Here is an 18,147-nt window from a genome sequence, read left to right on the forward strand (position 1 = left end):
AAAATGGGAAACACAATTTATTAATTATTCCCATCTTCCCAATTAAATAGTGCATCATTACATCTGGAATCCTGTTATTTTCCAAACTGGATCTGGACCTTATATTTAAGCTGATTCACATTCATTTTTATACTGGGAAATAGTACAGTAGGGTCTCAACATTCACCAGGGTTCCATGTTGGGAACCCTCGCAAACGATGATTTTTGTAAATATGGCAGCCTTGCGCTCCTGCCTGGGGAAGCAGCCACTCTGGCCACTCATGAATATTGAGACTGTACTGCACACTATTTGGCATTTCTATGCATAGAATACTGACTTTTACCTCGGCTTTGTCTACACCTTAAGCACTTAAACATAGCAGCATGGTCATGCTGGTTTACTTAGAGCTCTCCCAGCACACTGGGAAAACTCCCTCCATGAGGGGAATAGCTAACAGCACTGGCCATCTGTATCGTGCCATGCTTGGAAGGGACGAGGAGTATTTTTTTCCCCACACACCTGAGCGAGAAAATTACAGTGCAGTAACATGCCAGTGTAGACAAGCCCACAGTTTCGCTTCCTTATACAACTTTTTTTTTTATCTGCATGTAACCTCTCCGAAGCTACTTTAAAACAAAGGCAGATTAAAAACACATGGAGAAGCACAAGCCATGGGACAAGGACATTACATGTACAAAACCTAGCTTCATTCCCACCACAACAGAACAGTTATGTTTTCAATCAGCCATACTGCATACTCTTAGGCCGTTTCGACACAGGCCACTTCATGCCAATACACAGAGCAAAAGATGCTAGTGAGGCACGGATGCAAATTCCCGGTGCCTCGTTAGCATAACGTCATGTGATTTGGAGTCCAGAGGACTGTTCTTCCGGACTCCAAAACACTGTGGACAAGCGCAGCCCTGGGGAGGCTTCTGGAAGAAAGTCATTCTTCTGGAGGCCCCTTCTTCCCAAAAATGTTTGGGAAGAAGAAGGGGCCTCCAGAAGGAGGACTTCCTTCCAGAAGCCCCCCCTGGGGCCATGCTTCTCCACGGCATTTTGGAGTCTAGAAGAATGGTCTTCTGAACTCCAAATCATGTGACATTATGCTAATGAGGCACAGGGAATTTGCATCCACACCTCATTAGCATCTTTCGCTCCGTGTATTAGCGTGCCACTTCTGAAGGAAGTGGCCTGTGTAGAAACAGCCTTAGTGTATTAAATACATAATTACCTTGAGGCTGCACTGCAGGACCCTTAACCTAGGAATTAAATCTATTCCTAATGTATTTCATTTATCTATGCGGGGAAAAGCAATAAAAGACAGAGAAATGTTAAGCTGAATAAGAGGGCAAAGACCTAACATGACTCAGTGTCCAATAAAGCCTTTTAGTAGCTTTACATTTCAATCCCATATATTACAAGCGTATCAAATAAAGTAACAGAAGTCAAAGAAGTCCTAACACTGTGCAATTGATCTGTTTTAACACAATTACGGAAATATGCTTTGAACTAATAATTCTTTATCAACTCAGAACAGCATTTGACATTTTTGCTATTCTCTGGTCTCAGTCTATCTCATCTCCTCCTTGGCTAACCATCTCGTTCCCTCCTGTACCAAGATGATGATCTACCATACCTGCAGCTTACAGGGGAACGCTGCTCCTCCAAAATTCCCATACACTTTCAGTTTCTGCAAGCAACTGTAGGGACACAGTATTTTACATAGATGCTGTCATTGGTTCGTAATATATCAAGAACCATGCCTCAGTGTAAAGGAGACACCTTTTAGGACACATAATAGCAACCTGATGATGTTAGAGATCAGGGCATCTCTGAAAGAAACACTGACGGTGAGAAAAGTAAAAACAGTCTAGATGACAAAGAAAAAGGAGATAGAAGCACCAACAAAGCATCCAGAGGAAATCTGTAATGATATCCACCTTAGAAGAAGAAGAAGGAAAAAAAAGATGTCTAACCGTCAAGTAAGAGTGCCTTGACAGAGGCCAAACTCAAAAGGATACTACTAGTATCCCGTTTTTAAGACATAGGCTAGAACAGCTCAATAAAAATGGAATAATATAATAAAAACTGAAAAAAGTAGAACAGAAGAACAGAATGTGTAAACTAGATGGTTTAGGGCTTGTCTGTGGTTTACTCATATCTTTTCAGGAAATTTCCAAGAGTAGACAAGCCAAGAAATACCATACAACCTCTATTCCAGCACAGCCATTGCTAGAGGAGGATGGGAGAACATAGAAAACACGTGCTTTCAGCTTCCTTCCCCCAAGTGAAAACGAGTATTTTGTTAAAACTGTGATTCTGCAGCAGTAGGGTGGGGTTTAGCCTGGAAGAAACTGACTAAACACAAGAAACACCGGGACAGCAAAGGACTCAGACAGGTGATTCAGCTTCACTGGGATATAAATGCCTCTCTCAGCTGAGGTGGACTTAAACACTTGCATAAAGGCATATTTATACTGGCATGTTTTGTCACCAAAAACCCCTCAGAAATAACTGAGTCAAGACCAGAGAAAATAGGAAAGATGGCAGTGTGTGCATGATCAAGGTTATGAAGGAGCAAACGGAGACAGTCAGGTGTTTAATCAAGATCCAGAGTGAGCTTCATCCAGTAACCCAACCTCTACACCCACATGTTCCTTTTCACTGTCTGGAAATGCTCACTTTCTGCTACACTCTACTCCCTGTCACAACTGTGACTGACGCATCTGGACCTATCCACAGTTGTGAGGCTGTATCCTAATCTGAACCTTCCCTTACCAGCAAAAGTTGACTGTGAGCTGCGTGACTGCACTTTGCAGTGATCAAGAAAGGCAAACTTTCTTTTACTGGTAAAATGACTAATTTCTGTTCCACAACCTATAGCAAACCCGAGCACTCTGCATCAGTGTTCCACCGTGAGCAAACATTTCACCCTATATTATGTAGGCAGCATACAGTTATAACCATGGGATACAATTCTCTGTATGGTCTAGTCAGTGAAAGCCACCACTGGAAATAGACCAGTGGTGCAATGTGCAATGTTGGTTCTGTGTTTACAGTTACAATCTGAAACCCATCAATTAACGAGCTTTTAACCTATTTTGTGTGTGCAAAATTTTAGGCTGATTCAGAATTTTCTAATCAAAAAGCTATCTGGTACCAAGTCCAATAAAGACCTTTACAGAAAGTTGTGTATATTTATGAAGACTCCAGTAGCAGCTTAAATTAATGAACACCTGTTAGAAGTGTATTAACATGGCGCAGGATAAGAGGGATTCTAATGTTTAAGAAAAAAGGCTTGACTGGACCAGCATTTTTATTGGAGCTCAAACAATCTGTACCTCCCCAGACCTACATCATATTTTCTACATGAGTGTTTCTCAAACCATGTTCCGTGGAACACTGGTGTTATGTGCCATGTGAATAGGTGTTCCATGAAAACATTTTGATGCTGGCGATATTTTTCCTTCTAAACTAATAAATAAGAAATTGTGTGTGTATCAAAAATACTAAGGTATTTGAATGGTATTTAGATTGTAGGTATATTAATATTCATATCACCATTATAATAGTATACTTACTATGTGACTCACACAGAAACAAAGATGAAAAAACACTTTTCCCCCTTTAAAAAACCTGTCACTAGTTTTCTGTAAAAATAACAAATTTATAAAATGACAAATTTAAAAATATTTTTTCCACACTTAATTTGTTGTATGTTTCTTTTTCATAAAATATTTATTAAGCTTTAAGGAAGGACAGTGCTTTTTTGAACAGTATTGTCCTTCCTATTTTTGTGCAAAATAACACTAACCTTCCTTCCTTCATCTGTTTATATTGATGTTTTGTTTTGGGTTTGTACTTAATTTTTATACTTAATTACAGGTCTGCTAACCACTCTCTTATCAGAAGGACATTAGTTGTTCATTCAGATGATTTTCTCTTGTTATATTTTGTTCTTTGTAAAATAAAAGACATACAAAAAACTTGTTTTAAATCAACTTTTGAGTATTACGTGTGGCAATTTTGCAGTAAGAAATACCTCTCTCCCCCCCACATACCAGCACATATGTGTGTTCCATCAATATATTCCAAGCCCAAAAGTGTTCTGTGGCCAAATTAGTTTGGGAAACGCTGTTCTACATCACTGCAGTTAAATGCCAAACCTCTGCAAAAGCAGCATATCAAAATAAATATTTAAACCCTCTTTTCGTGTTTGGAAAGAACACATTTAAATACTAATAAAATCCAATACTGTCTAGAGGTTTTAGAAGGAATGCTTAAATATTGACTGAGTTATAAAAACAGCATTTGGAATGAAGGTCTGTCCCTTCTCGATCTTATTATAGAAATTATTTCAATATGTACGAGTTTTCATTACATTTACACAAACAAATCTGACTTTTCTTGGAACTACCACATGTAAATGAGAGATTCAATCCTACTTTCATTGAAATCCATGGGAAGTTAGTGCCTGATTTTAATGCCTGACCTTGCATAATTCCAAACAAAAAGTATCTTCTCTGGTATTGGGGGTTTTTTGCCTTTCAGACAGTTGTTTGGAAAACGTTGCTGTACTTTATTCATGAGGTGTACCATTTTGTTCTCTCTGCATACTATATGACAAGATGCGATAGAAATGTACCGATTGGACCTCCCTGGTTCGGCATTTTCAGGACACGAGCAGTGCTGAAACAGAGATTCCGCTGGATCGGGGCAGTCAATGCTCCCGTCCTGGCCACCGGCTCCCTGGATGAAGCTGATTGCCACTGGACCCCCACTGGCTTCCACTACTCCCAGTCACTGGAGTTCTATGGTCCTACCTCATCCATGGTACTGCCAGACCACAAGTGTTGCCAGGCCAGAGAGTCCTGGATTTCAGAAGTTAAACCTGTACAATAAGATGTGGTGTAGATTAGTACTGATGGACCCTTAAACCAGGTATTAGGTCTAACGCAGGCTTCTTGAGGCTCCTCAGCACTCTACAGTCCTATAGCAAATATAGTCCTGCTCCTGTCCTTTCAAAGTAAGCAATAATGAAAGGGTGAAATCCTGGAACTACTGAAGTCACTAGCAAAAGTGCTCGCTGAACAGGGCAGGCCATCATGAACTAAAGTACTGTTTCTCTCAAGGAAATAAGATACCAAAGTCTATACAAGTTGGCAACAAGTCAGCAAACACTTGTGCTTGTACATAGAGATGAAGACAGATTAACATTAAAGATGCATTACTCATGCTGTGTGCACTCGATGGCAAAACAGTCAAAATCTATGGATTATTTAAGATGAATAAGAACTGGAAACCTTAGAAACACAGACACCTCTCACAAAACCCCACAGGTTTACTCTCCTGAAACAACGCCATCTTCTTTCAAAGGAAGACAGAAGGAAGGGCAAGGGAAATCCCTCTTCCCCAAAAGCAAAGACCTGGCAGTAGTACAGAGAGTTAGTACACAGACCCCACGCCTCAGTTCTACTAGGTCACATGCATAAATTACACTGATAGTCTCATTGTAGCCTTCATTTCTCCATATCACAGAGATGGAACATATGGCAACCAATGCTGGTCCAATGTTCCTTCTAATCTTTTCTACCTATGTGCTGTTTTCCATGTGTGGAATATATTTTATGTGCACTGATACATGTGCAAATGTGCTCTACAAGCAAACACAAAACTTAGCTGTGGGTGTTCTGCTCATCAGCTAGGTAGCACTTGAATCTCTCAAGCGGGCACACAAGCACAGAGCTTACAGGGAACACTGTTGACAACGCAGGATGAATGTTTCTTGGTTTGGCATAGCAGGTCGAGATGATGTTATAATCAACGGAGCCCCATGGAAAAGCTAGTACAGCTCTGATTCACATAAAGTCAAAATATTTCCGCTGATGCTATATAAGTCATTACTTATTTTCATAACTTAAAAGAAGAAATTACACGCACACAGAATGTAAGTGGAAAGAGAACTTTTACTAATGGTCAATGTAATGGTTAAGAAAATTCATCACTATGATATGCAACCCAGAAGTCTAACATCATTTAAATACATTTACTCCAGTAATGCATAGAACTATTAACTCCCTTAAAGTACTTGTTTAAGAAGCGCTGTTGCTCATTCACCCAGTAGCCAGACCAACATCCAAATAAGGACTTCCGGGTTGGTATGAGAAAGAGTACTGCAGTACTCTCAAGTGTTCTACAGCAAATGTATAGTAACTGTAAACACAAGTGGGGTGTGTATGCATTTTAGACATTTCATCACACACCAAGGCAAAAATTCTTCTTTAATTAGTGCATTGCCTTTAAGCTTCCAAAGTATTGGTAACAGAACGGAACTTCGCAGATGACTATTACTTTGATATACTCAGGGCATTAGTATTCAAATTGTATATCCGAGATCCACAGGTCAAAACTAGGACTATCTATTAACTGCAGTTAACTCATGCAATTAACTCAAAAAATGAATTGCGGTTAACTGCACTGTTACAAGAGAATATCAATTAAAATGTATTAAATATTTTGGATTCTTTTCTATAATTTACAAATATATTGATTTCAATTACAACACCAAATACATAGTTTACATTGCTTGCTTAATATTTGATTACAAATATTTGCACTGTAAAATGACAGAAAAAATGTATCTTTCAGATCTCCTCATAGTGTAGCTATGAAACTATCCTAAAAGTGCAACTTACTAATGTATTTTTTTTGTTACATAACCGTACTCAAAAACAAAACAGTCAAACCTTAGAGCCTATTTGTCCATGTGGTCCCAACTTCTTCAGCCTATTGCTTCGACAAACAACTCTGTTTACATTTTACAGGGGATAATGCTGCCTGCTTCTTCTTGCTTATCATGTCACCCGAAAGAGAGAACAGGTGTTTGCATGGCATAGCTGGGACTGCACAGTATTAATGTGCCAACTATGTTAAATATTCACACACACGAATCTTTAGCGCACCTGGTAAGTAAATATCTTGTGACAGTGGCTACAACAGGGCCTACACTCACCTTCAGGTGACACTGTAAACAAGATGTGACACAATTATCACTTGCAAATTGTAACTACACTTGTCTGAGTGACTGGTTGCATAAGAAGTAGGACCGATGGGAGCTGAAGAGTCTAGCACTGTTTTATTTTTGAATGCAGGTTTTTAGTACATAATACTACATTTGTAAGTTTGACTTTCACAAAGAAGTGATTGCACTAAAGTATAGGTTGAGCCTCTCTTATCTGGCACCCTCGGGACCTGACCCAAGCCAGGTAAGAGAGTTTTCCGAACGAGAGAAAGTCACCTTCCACCATTCCACTGACTCCTCACTGACTGTAGGGCCTGCCAGCCATGTTCCAGCTTCTGGCTGCCGGTGGGTCCTATACTGCTGTCACATCTTGTTTACAATGTCACCTCGGTGCTAGTAGCCACCATTGGGTCCCAGCAGCCAGCTGCCCAGGACTCGTGGACAGTGGTGAGTCGGGGCTGGTGGCAGATAGTAGGCACAGGCTGCCGAGATCTCCAGGCTCCGAACGAGGGATATTGCCAGATAACAGAATCCCAGTTAAGAAAGACAGATGCTATGCTTACGTTAACTGAAAAAACACTTTTTTTTTTTACAAGCATTCGTTATTAAAATAAACAAAGCAAGCAGTCTGTATTCTGTGTTCTAATTGAAATCAATATTTTGAGAATTCTGAAAACATCCAAAAATATGTAAATGGTTTTCTATTATTGCTTAGCTGTGGGATTAATTGTGCAATCACTCATGATTAATTATTTTAATTGTTTGACAGCCCCAGACAACCCAAAACCCAAAGGCACAGCAGCAATGAAAAAAATACATATATCACTTACCATTACTCAGTCACTTAACTTCCAAGAGTTGACCATCTCAAGCTTGATATTAACAGGCAATATCAGAAGAGCCTTCACCACAACTAGTGCCACTATTTGACATCTCAGGAACAGGGCAAAATAGCGTAATGGGCTTATGGACTGAAATATTTCTTGAGCCTCTGACTATGCAGCCCGTCCTTTACCTACAGAGTGAACTAAGAATTTCAGTCACCAACCTTATATTCATCTAGGAGTGTTCACTTATTACAGCAAAATACTTCACATTGTCTATGTCAACTGTAATATATGGCCACAAATCATTTTTAACAATAAATCATATTAAAATGTTAGACACTATACTTAAGTCCTTCACATTTTATGCACAAATTTTAAAGTATGTGAGGTTTAGCCTTCTGATCCACTGCGGTTAACTGGAATCAAGAGGCCAAAACTCTGCAAACTGAAAACATACCAAGTTGACATAAAGTGACAGCAGAGTATGCACGTAATGATGTGTGGTAGCAGAGAGCACTTCCTGCATATTACTCAAACTGAGAGAGCTATCCTTTTTTTAAATAAGCAGAAGCTTAAAGCTGAACATATCTTTCTTAGTTCAAGATAACCTGGGTGTAGAAGAATTAAAAGAAGCCTACAAATTGGACATAAAAAAATAATGCCACAGCTGAAATTTTTCATGTAATGCCAGTATTTAAATGGCCTAGCTACCCTGGGTCTACATTAAGCCTTTGGTTCTCTAACATTATCAGCAAGGACAATATATTAAATGCTATGCTGTCACTCCTTTCCAAATGGCTTATGAAAGGGACGGATGAGCTTTTTTAAATTTTGAGAATCATAATATTGCAGTACCACATTAACTTCCAAGGCAGGCTGCACACAGCAGGAACTAATCTTGTTTATTGATACCGATGTGAGGGTGAGTGGCTGGAAGGAAACCTTCCTATACATTGCAAAACTACGTGGGAGAGGGTGAACTTATGAAATGGGAAGGAAAAAGAGCAGCTCCTCAAAAGAAGCCATTCTTTGTAAACAAATGCAAACCTTATTTGAGAGTGTATGCACATGGGGCTGGGGGGAACATTGCTGTGGGATATGTACTAGTCAACCACTGATCTGAAAACATCCCAAGTCAGTGGGAAGTAAAAAGTTTTTGCAGAGAGATTGTTTTGTGCTCAGCATCAAGTGTGCTGGAAGGCCCTGCCCATTCATGAGAGGCATCCACATCACAAATGACCTAAAAATACACAAGCTCATGGCAGTAATGTCTAACTTCTAAAAACATATAGGAAATTTCTAACCAAAAATGCAGCACCCAAATCAGGCTAATGCTATTCTACACCAGATTCTAAAAGTAACGAACATCAACTAATCAAACTAAAAATTAACGGTTGCCCATATGCACCTAGTCATAACCCAAATTTTATTCTGTGTACACAAACAGGGCATATTCTATGCATGTTATACGTCAAGCTTTAAAAAGGCTGAATTTTCAGAACTGGAAAACAATGAGAAAGAATACTGAGTGGGAACTAACATATAAACCTTGATGTCAATTGTTTAAGAATGCTTTATTAGGTGCCCCCACACATGAATGCTTTTGGTTAAATAAGCTCCTGATTAACAGTGGAGTGAAGGCAGCAGTACAGTAAATCTATTAATAACTGGAAAAAATGATAATGTACAGAAGTCAGAAGTTAAGATAAGTCATCAAGTGATAAGGAAAATTAAAATGTATCTATGAAAAGCTTTTGGCCAACATGGTTATTTAAATATCTCCAAGACAAATTAAATCCTAAAAAGATTATGGATCTGATACTGAATAAGAATGGTAACAATGATGACTTATTAGGCAGCAGAGGCAGACATACATAAACACTTCTCTTCATATTTGGAAAGAAGCAGAATGATGTATTCATGTCACAGAAAGTATGCCATTACCACTGTATTTTCCCATTAAGTAGAGAGTATGTTAAACATTAACTATTAAAAGTTAAATACTTTTAGAGCGGCAGGACTGGGTAACTTATACCCAGAGTACTGAAAGAATTGGTTAAGTACCTCTCTGAAACAATGCTGTTTTTTAAACAGATCTTGGCACACTGAGAAAGTACCACAGCACTAGAAAAAAAACTAATACCATACAAAGGGTAAACAGTAAACAGGACAACATGTAAGCACAGGCTGAGCAAGCCTGACATTGATATTGGGCAACAATCATAGGAAGGTTGATATGAGACAGAATAAGTAAAGAATTTAAAGATGGAAACATAATAAATACCAATGTTTATTACATTGTTATGCAGAAAATGTAAGAAGTTTGACAAGATCACATATCTGGTTTATTGAAGTAACTGTCTTGACTGTGTACTTAGAATTCCGTGAGGAATTTGACTTATAAGTCCTGCATGAGGTTCTGATACCCAAATCAACACATCCCTTATTAAATTGATAAAACACATATAAGCTGCGTCTACACGCGCAAAAACTATCAGAAAAAGAGGCCCTTTTTCAAAAGAGCAGGAGGAGCGTCTACACGTACAAACCCATCTTTCGAAAGAAAATCAGAAGAACGGGGCTCTGAAATCGAAATCCGAACCCCGCTCCTGTATCAGGAAGATCTCTCCCTTTCGAAATAATAAACCGAAAGAGTACACGTGTAGACTCTCCACAGCCCACTTTTTGGAAAGACAGGTCTGCCATGGAGCGGATCAGCTAGAGCGCAAGGCCGCTCCAGCCAGCAGCAGCGGGACTCTATGGCTGCCTTAAAGCCCTACACACACAGGGAACCCGTGGCAGGAAGCCGAGAGCGTGCTTGGAGCAGGCTGTACACATGCTCCAGCCACATGCTCGAGCACCATCATGGCCAGCAGCCAGCCCCCCCCGTGAGCCCCACAGCCCCCACACTGAGCCCTCCACAGCCTCCCAGGGCTCCCAGCGGGAGAGAAAAAAACAAGCCCCCTCCTGGACGGAGTGGGAGCTGTGGGACCTCCTTGGCCTCTAGCAGGACGAGGAGGTCCTCCGGCACATGGGGTGGGGGGGGGAGCGGCTGAATGCCGTGGCCTTTGCCCACCTGGCCACAGGCCTCCAGCCCCAGGGCCACCCAGAGCGTATCTCGGAGCAGGTACACTCCAGAGTTAAGGAGCTCCATCAGGGGTATGCCCAGGCCACGGACCAAGCCGGACGCTCCGGGGCAGGTCCAGCGACCTGCCCCTTCTACTGGGAGCTCCATTGTATCCTGGGGCCCCAGGAGAGTTTCCCCCACCACCGCCTTCCTGTACACCTCCAGGGAGGAGCTGCAGCCACCCGAGGTGGAGGAGCAGCAGCCCGGACCGGGGACCACGGACTGGTCAAGCGAGGAGGGAGAGCTGATGATCCTGATCCCCTTCCGCTCCTCCAGCCAGGCAACCAAGGCCTAGGCATCTCTGGACGTCGTCGGGGAACCCTCTGGTACGTACAGGGAGGGGCACACACCTACTCCGGCGGGGGTGACCACGGCTAGGCGCCTACACATTGGACCGCTGGTCCTGGGCCGTACACAGGCCAGCCCCCACATGGGATGCGGCACCCTGAGGTGGCACATCAGCCATGCCCAGCACCCACCCTCAGTGGACAGCGCTGTAAGCCACGCAGGGCCCCCATACCGCAGCCTGGGAAGGGCCTCCTGTGGGAGAGACCCCTGGAATCACACCCAGGCTGGGAGGCCCGGTCTCTGACGACAGTGGGGGGTGGATCGGTGCTCTCTGGGGAGTCAGTGTTCCTTGTGGGGGAAGGGGCCCCATGGGGTCGGCTCGGGCAGGTACACTACAGCTGAGTCCCGTCCGTTTGGGGCACACTACTGACATGCTCCCCTCCTCTCCACGCAGCCACACCATCTGGGGGCCGGGACAGACCTGCACCATCCCTCGTGCCGGACAGCCCACCAGCAGCTCCTGTCCAGATGCCACCCCAGGCAGGGCGCCATCGGGGCCGTGGCCAGAGGGCTCCCCGGAGACCCGAGGACCACGCAGCCACCCAGCAGCAGGCCAAGGTGGCCGAGGAGCACCTGCACCTAGCCCGGGCTGACATGGAGCTGCAGAGGGCGGCCTGGGATAGGATGCTGGACACGCTCCAGGGCATCAGCCAGGCCATCCGGGACCACGCTGCCACCGTGGCCCGGCTCCTGGCCCCCCAGACGACTCCCGTCCCTGAGCCCGCCCTTGCTGCCCCCCCGAACCTGCCCCCGCTGCCGCTACCAGGCTCACCCACCGCCGGTACCTGCCGCTGGTACCCGCACCTTCCCTGCCCCCCACCAGGGACCCTGCATCCGGGGAGCAGGGGCTCCAGGGGCCGATGGGACTCGTTGCCCAGCACACCTGCCCCAGAATGAGTGCCTCCCCTCCCCCCTCCAGGTTACATGCCCCCCTCCGCCCTCCAAGTTACATGCCCCCCTCCAAGTTAGGTTCCCCCATATGTAAATAGCCACAAAACATTTTTTTGATAAAGTTTGTTTATTATTCACCACCCCATGCTGTGCTCCTTGGTGGATGGTGGGTGGTATATGTGTGGGTGTGGTGCTGGTGGGGGTGGCAGGGAGGGTGGGTGATGGATGTGCGTAGGATGTGAGCACGCATGCGGGTCAGAGGAGACCTTTGGCAAAAGCCTGCCTGAGGGCCTCCCGGATGCGGTGGCCGTCCTGGTGGGCCTGGCAAATGGGGACAGTGCTCGGCTGCTCATAGAGAGCGCCATCCGGAGGGCCCCCCCCCCAGGACATAGGCAAACCGCTTTCCCTCCACAATGTTGTGGAGGACACAACAGGAGCCCACGACCTGGGGCACGTTGGGGACCCCGACCTCAAGGCGTGTGAGGAGACACCTCCATCTCCCCTTTAGGCGCCTGAAGGCCCGCTCCACCACGTTGCGGGCATGGTTGAGGCGCTCATTGAACGCCTCCCAGGTGGGGTCGCGGTGTCCCGTGTAGGGCCTCACGAGCCACGGCTGTAGGGGATACGCCGCACCTGCCACCATGCAGAGTGACATGGTGACGTCCCCCGCCACTGGGACCTCCCTCTGGGGGACAAATGTGCCAGTCCCCATGCGGCAGCAGAGGCTGGAGTTCCGGAACACCTGGGCATCGTGGGTGCAGCCAGCCCAGCCCACATAGAGGTCCTTGAACCATCCCCTCGCATCCACCAGGGCCTGGAGAACCACCAAATGGTAGCCCTTCCTGTTCATGTACTGGCTGGTGCTGTGTGGTGGGGCGCGGATGGGGATGTGCATGCCATCCAAAGCACCGATGCAGTTCGGGAATCCCAGGTCCTGGAAGCTGACGACAGTGTTGTCCACATCCCCCAGGCGGATGACCCTATGCAGCAGCATGGCGTTGATGGCCTGGACAACCTGCAGAGGAGGAAGGGGGACACATGCTCTAGTGAGGGTGTGGCAGCTGTCGCCCCCCACCTCGGGCCCATCCTGCCCCACTCCTGTCCAGCCCCTGGCCCGTGCAGCCCCCACCCCCCTCCCATCCAGCCCCTTGCCCCAGCCCCCAGCCCCACCTTACCTCCATAAGGACAGCCCCAACGGTGGCCTTGCCCATCCCAAACTGCTGTCCCACAGAGCGGTAGGAGTCCAAGGTGGCCAGCTTCCAGAAGGCAATCATGACTCACTTCTCCAGGGTGAGGGCTGGCCGCATGGAGGCGTCCTGGTGCCAGAGTGCAGGGGCGAGCCAGTGGCAGATCTCGTCGAAGGTCTGCCTCGACACATGGAAGTTCCACAGCCACCTTTCCTCACGCCACTCCCATAGCACCATGAGCTCCCACCAGTTGGTGCTGCTGGGGTGGGTCCAGAGGCATCAGGGCACCCGGGGAGGGAAGCCCCATGGCCCCAGGGGAACCTTGCAGCCACCCGATGAGGTCGGGTGCAGCTGCGGCGAGGGTGCACAGCACTGCCAGCAGGGCATCCATAATGACACTGTCTGCCAGCAGGAGCTGTCGCTGGGCTTCCATGAGCACGAGTGAGTGGGCTCTGCAGGAACAGGGTGGGCAGCACTCAGCTCATGTGGAGAGGAGGGAGGGGCCCTTTAAAGGAGGCAGCTGGCTGCTGCTCAGAAGGGCCTGTCGGCTATGGGACCCCATCCACGTCGCTTCCTGCCTCCCTTCTTCCGAAAGAGAGCTTGGAGCCGTGTAGACGCTGTCTTTCGAAAGACCAGGACGACACTTCGAAAGAGCGGATCGGAACGCCAATCTGAAATATGGTGGCGGGTGCTGTCTTTCGATTGCCTCTTTTTCGAAAAATGAAGTTCGATTTTTGCCCATTCGAAAGGGTGCTTACATGTAGACTCAGCTTTAATAATAGGTCACAAAAATTAACTGGAAATTTGGCAACAGACATCACATGGGAGTTCTGCTAGTGGGTCCCACATGGATCTCTTCTTAGACAAATGCTATTCAATCACTGAATTATAGTACTGGAAGGAACCTCAAGAGGTCATCAAATTCAATCCCCTGCACTCATAGCAGTACTAAGTATGATCTAGACTATCCCTGACGGCTCCAATAATGAAGATTTCCAAACCTCTTCAGATAATTTATTCTGGAGCTTAACCTGCCTGACAGTTAGGAAACTTTTTCTAATGACCAGCTGTCCTTGCTGCAATTTAAGCCCATTGCTTCTTGTCTATCCTTAGAGGTTAGTAGGGATAATTCTTCTCCCTCCTCCTTATAACAATCTTTTTTCAGGGATTAAGCCTGGGGGCAGTTTGGAGCTGAGAGGTGTTAAGCCTGAGGATGGGAGGGTGGGTTTGGGATTATTTTGTGTTCGGCCTCCAGAGCACAAAAATTGCCATGGCTATGTCTACACTAGCCCCAAACTTCGAAATGACCACGCAAATGGCCATTTCGAAGTTTACTAATGAAGCACTGAAATGCATATTCAGTGCTTCATTAGCATGCGGGCGGCCGCAGCACTTCGAAATGCATTTCAGCGCTTCATTAGTAAACTTCGAAATGGCCATTTGCGTGGCCATTTCAAAGTTTGGCGCTAGTGAAGACACGGCCCATGTGTCCCTGACGAATGTCTCAGATATCACCTCAAACAGCTCCTTGAGAATTCTAGGACACATTTAAATCAGGCCCTGCTAACTTCAAGATGTCTACATAATTTTTAGCTTTTTTCTTTCCCTATTTTAGCTTCTGAACCTACCCCATTGTTACTGGCATTCACTATGTTGTGTGTCCAAACACCACCAATCTTCTTGATGAAAACAAAAAAGAAGTCTCTCTGCCATTTCCAATTTTTTTGCTACTGTTTTCCCCTCTTCCTTTAGTAATGAGCCTACCCTGTCCTCTAGTCTTCCTCTTGCTAACATATTTGTAGAATGTTTTCTTGTTACCCTTTGCGTGTCTAGCTAGTTTGAGCTCATTCTGTGCCTTATCTTTCTAATTTTGCTCTTACATACTTATATGGTTTATATTCATCTTTCATAATTTGATTTAATCTTCCACTTTTTGTAGGACTTCTTCATATACTATATAAATAAAATATATTTATCTAAGAACTGGAAGAAAATACACATGAAGTCATTGCCAAATCAAGATTGCAGAGGACAGAAAAACAGACAGACTGGCAAATAATGGCTATAATTTTGTCAATATAACTGAATAAGCTTACTTTCATTTCCCACGCAGTGTTCTGCACAAAAAAAGGGATACTTCAGTCTCCAACGTCAGTTAAGTTACATTCAATAACACAAAATTCCGGTGAACGGGGAGGGAAGCAAAGGAGAGAATTAATACAAACAAGAGACCCTGCAAAGTTGACGCACACCTATACACAGATCTTGTGTCAAGCAGTGAGCTCTAATTTCAGTAATAACCTATTAAACTTGGAAGACTAAACTTTCATATAGTACTCTTGGGAGAGTGAGCATATGTTATTTAAAATCTTGGCACACTAAGGTAGCATGTCACTTACATACATAGCCTTGCATCATTAAATTACAGTCCTGCTTTACAATGAACATCCAGATTCATTTCAAGCTTTCTGGCCAAACATGGTAGAAACACAGTGCCACAGTATTACATTTTTAAGAGACATGGGATTTACGCAAAGCTCCCGCCAAATCCAGATGTGCAAAAGTAAGTCCAACGAAGTGAAAAATGGCAACAGTTGTTTGGCAGCTCAGGGTTTTACACTGAATGGATATAAAACACACACTGCATGTTGTTCAGTAAAATGAACAGAGTCAGGTTCTCCCCAAACACTTATTAGCAACAGCTTTTTATTTACACAGGAATGATTGTTTGCAGACTTTGATTTAAAAATACAATCTAGTGTTTTGTAACTAAGTTAACTCTCCTGGCTTGTGACATTTTTTTACATCTCTTCTGCTGTTAAGCAAGAGTCATGTTTTAAATAAAAATCCAGTAAATGCCACCCATGCAATTAGCAGCTCTTTACTTAGCAATGAATGAAAGTGCATTACTTTATTAACAGAGACAAGACATAAACAGTAACATATAAAAGCAAACAGAAGCAAAGAGCTTGCACTACCTATTGATTGCCATGTTCTTCGTGGACTCTGGAACCTAGATAGCAAAATAGTGTATACTATTTGGTACATAATCCAACATCAGTCATGGAAAGTCCCAGAACTATGGACAGAATATTGCACTGATATTACCAGTACACAAACTTCACAAAAGCAAAGCCACATGCAACTTTTTCTGTTGCTTTATAATCTTATAAAATAACCCTGTTTTTCTTCTCTGTTAGCTCACTTTTCTTAATTCAAAGTGACAGAAATAGTCTCCTTTGGAATGGGAAGGGAGAGCTACACAGCTCTGATGGCACCTTGCTATGTAACACTATTTATGTCCTACAGCTAAAAGAGGGAAGCAACAACCTGTGAACTGAACCAACAAAGTACATCTTAAGAAAGAACTAAAGAATCAGTTTATAGGGCATAAGGAGTGAACAGGAGGGGGCAGGAGAAAAGAAAAGATGAAGGGGCTTTGCAGTTCATCTTTAAGAGTATAGTACTACCACGTACCTTGGTACCTCTCGAACCCCTGAAGCCTTCATGTGCATACTAGAAGGCCACCTTAAATCCAAGAACTGTTTCTCTTTTCTTAAAATCATGTACAGTCTTCATGCTAATTGCTCACGTGCAAAATTTTTGTAATGTTTGTCCAAGAGCATTATGGCAGAAGTTTTCAGATGGCACTGTTACCACAAAAAATAACATGTAAGAAAGCTAGTTTTTAACGGTTGGATTTCTGAGGCAGGTTCTTTTATGGCAGACAGCAAAGAAGTTGGCCTCAAGAATTGATATAGTTGAAGAAATTAAAGCAAAGTTGCTCCCGGGGAGCTCCCTGGTGTTTGGCTGGCAGTTCTGAAAGTATAGTTTGCACACTGTTTGACCCACCTCTGTTCCAAGAGGGGTATATAAATATGTAAATAAGTTACACTACAAATTTGATCACACTCTACCACCATTTTCTCCTTCCCCAAGAAGTTTATGTGCAAGGACCATTTCTTCCAAAACTCGTCACTCAGACTGCTAAACTAGACTGGAAATTAGTTTGCAACTAGGAAACCTCTCTCCTTGTCACCTTTAAAGGCAGAAAATGAGGTAAACAAGTACATGTGTTAACATGTGTAAAACAATCTATTTTTAATTAATATCTTACATTTTGAAAAGCACAACTGTCATATGGATACAACTACTATACCAAAAGAGAGAACATTCTCCTATACAATGTTTCAACATCTTTTAATAGTTTAATTTTTTTTCAGAAGACCTGAACTGTCTGAACTTCTTGTCAGGAAGAGCTCTGTTAAAATATGGAACATTTAATCTTCCCAACAGGGCATGGGTATTCTTATTCTGGTCCTTCAGGGTTTTTTTTAAATTTGGCTCAGAAACTAAGATGTTTTTCCCATCAAATATTTGAAGCCTGAGAAGAATTCTGAGGCTTCAGAATATGAGAGAAAATGAACCAATTTATATTTAACATTTGCAGCTAAAGTGGTTTTCAATAACAGTGAAAGAAATGTGTTGAGAAGTTAAAACAACTTTACTATTTCAAAAAACAATAAAAGCTGTCCTGTAGCACCTTGAAGACTAACAATATTATTTATTAGGTGATGAGCTTTCTTGGGACATACCCACTTCTTCACATGTGCAGAATAACCATGTTGTTATTATGTGGTATCCTCCACAGCTGAAGAAGTGGGTCTGTCCCACAAAAGCTCATCACCTAATAAATAATATTGTTAGCCTTTAGAGTACTACAGAACTGCTCTTTTTCTTTTGTGAAGTTTGAATTCCGCTGC

General features: G+C 43.8%; 1 protein-coding gene across 6 annotated transcripts in view; it reads right to left on the minus strand.

The window, feature by feature from the left end:
• PDLIM5 (PDZ and LIM domain 5) overlaps nt 1-18,147 on the minus strand; it is a 207,657-nt gene that overhangs the window by 146,117 nt on the left and 43,393 nt on the right. The gene's annotated exons all lie outside the window — the stretch shown is intronic.

The sequence above is a fragment of the Carettochelys insculpta genome, chromosome 4 (genome assembly GCF_033958435.1).
Source record: "Carettochelys insculpta isolate YL-2023 chromosome 4, ASM3395843v1, whole genome shotgun sequence".
Classification (NCBI taxonomy): domain Eukaryota; kingdom Metazoa; phylum Chordata; order Testudines; family Carettochelyidae; genus Carettochelys; species Carettochelys insculpta.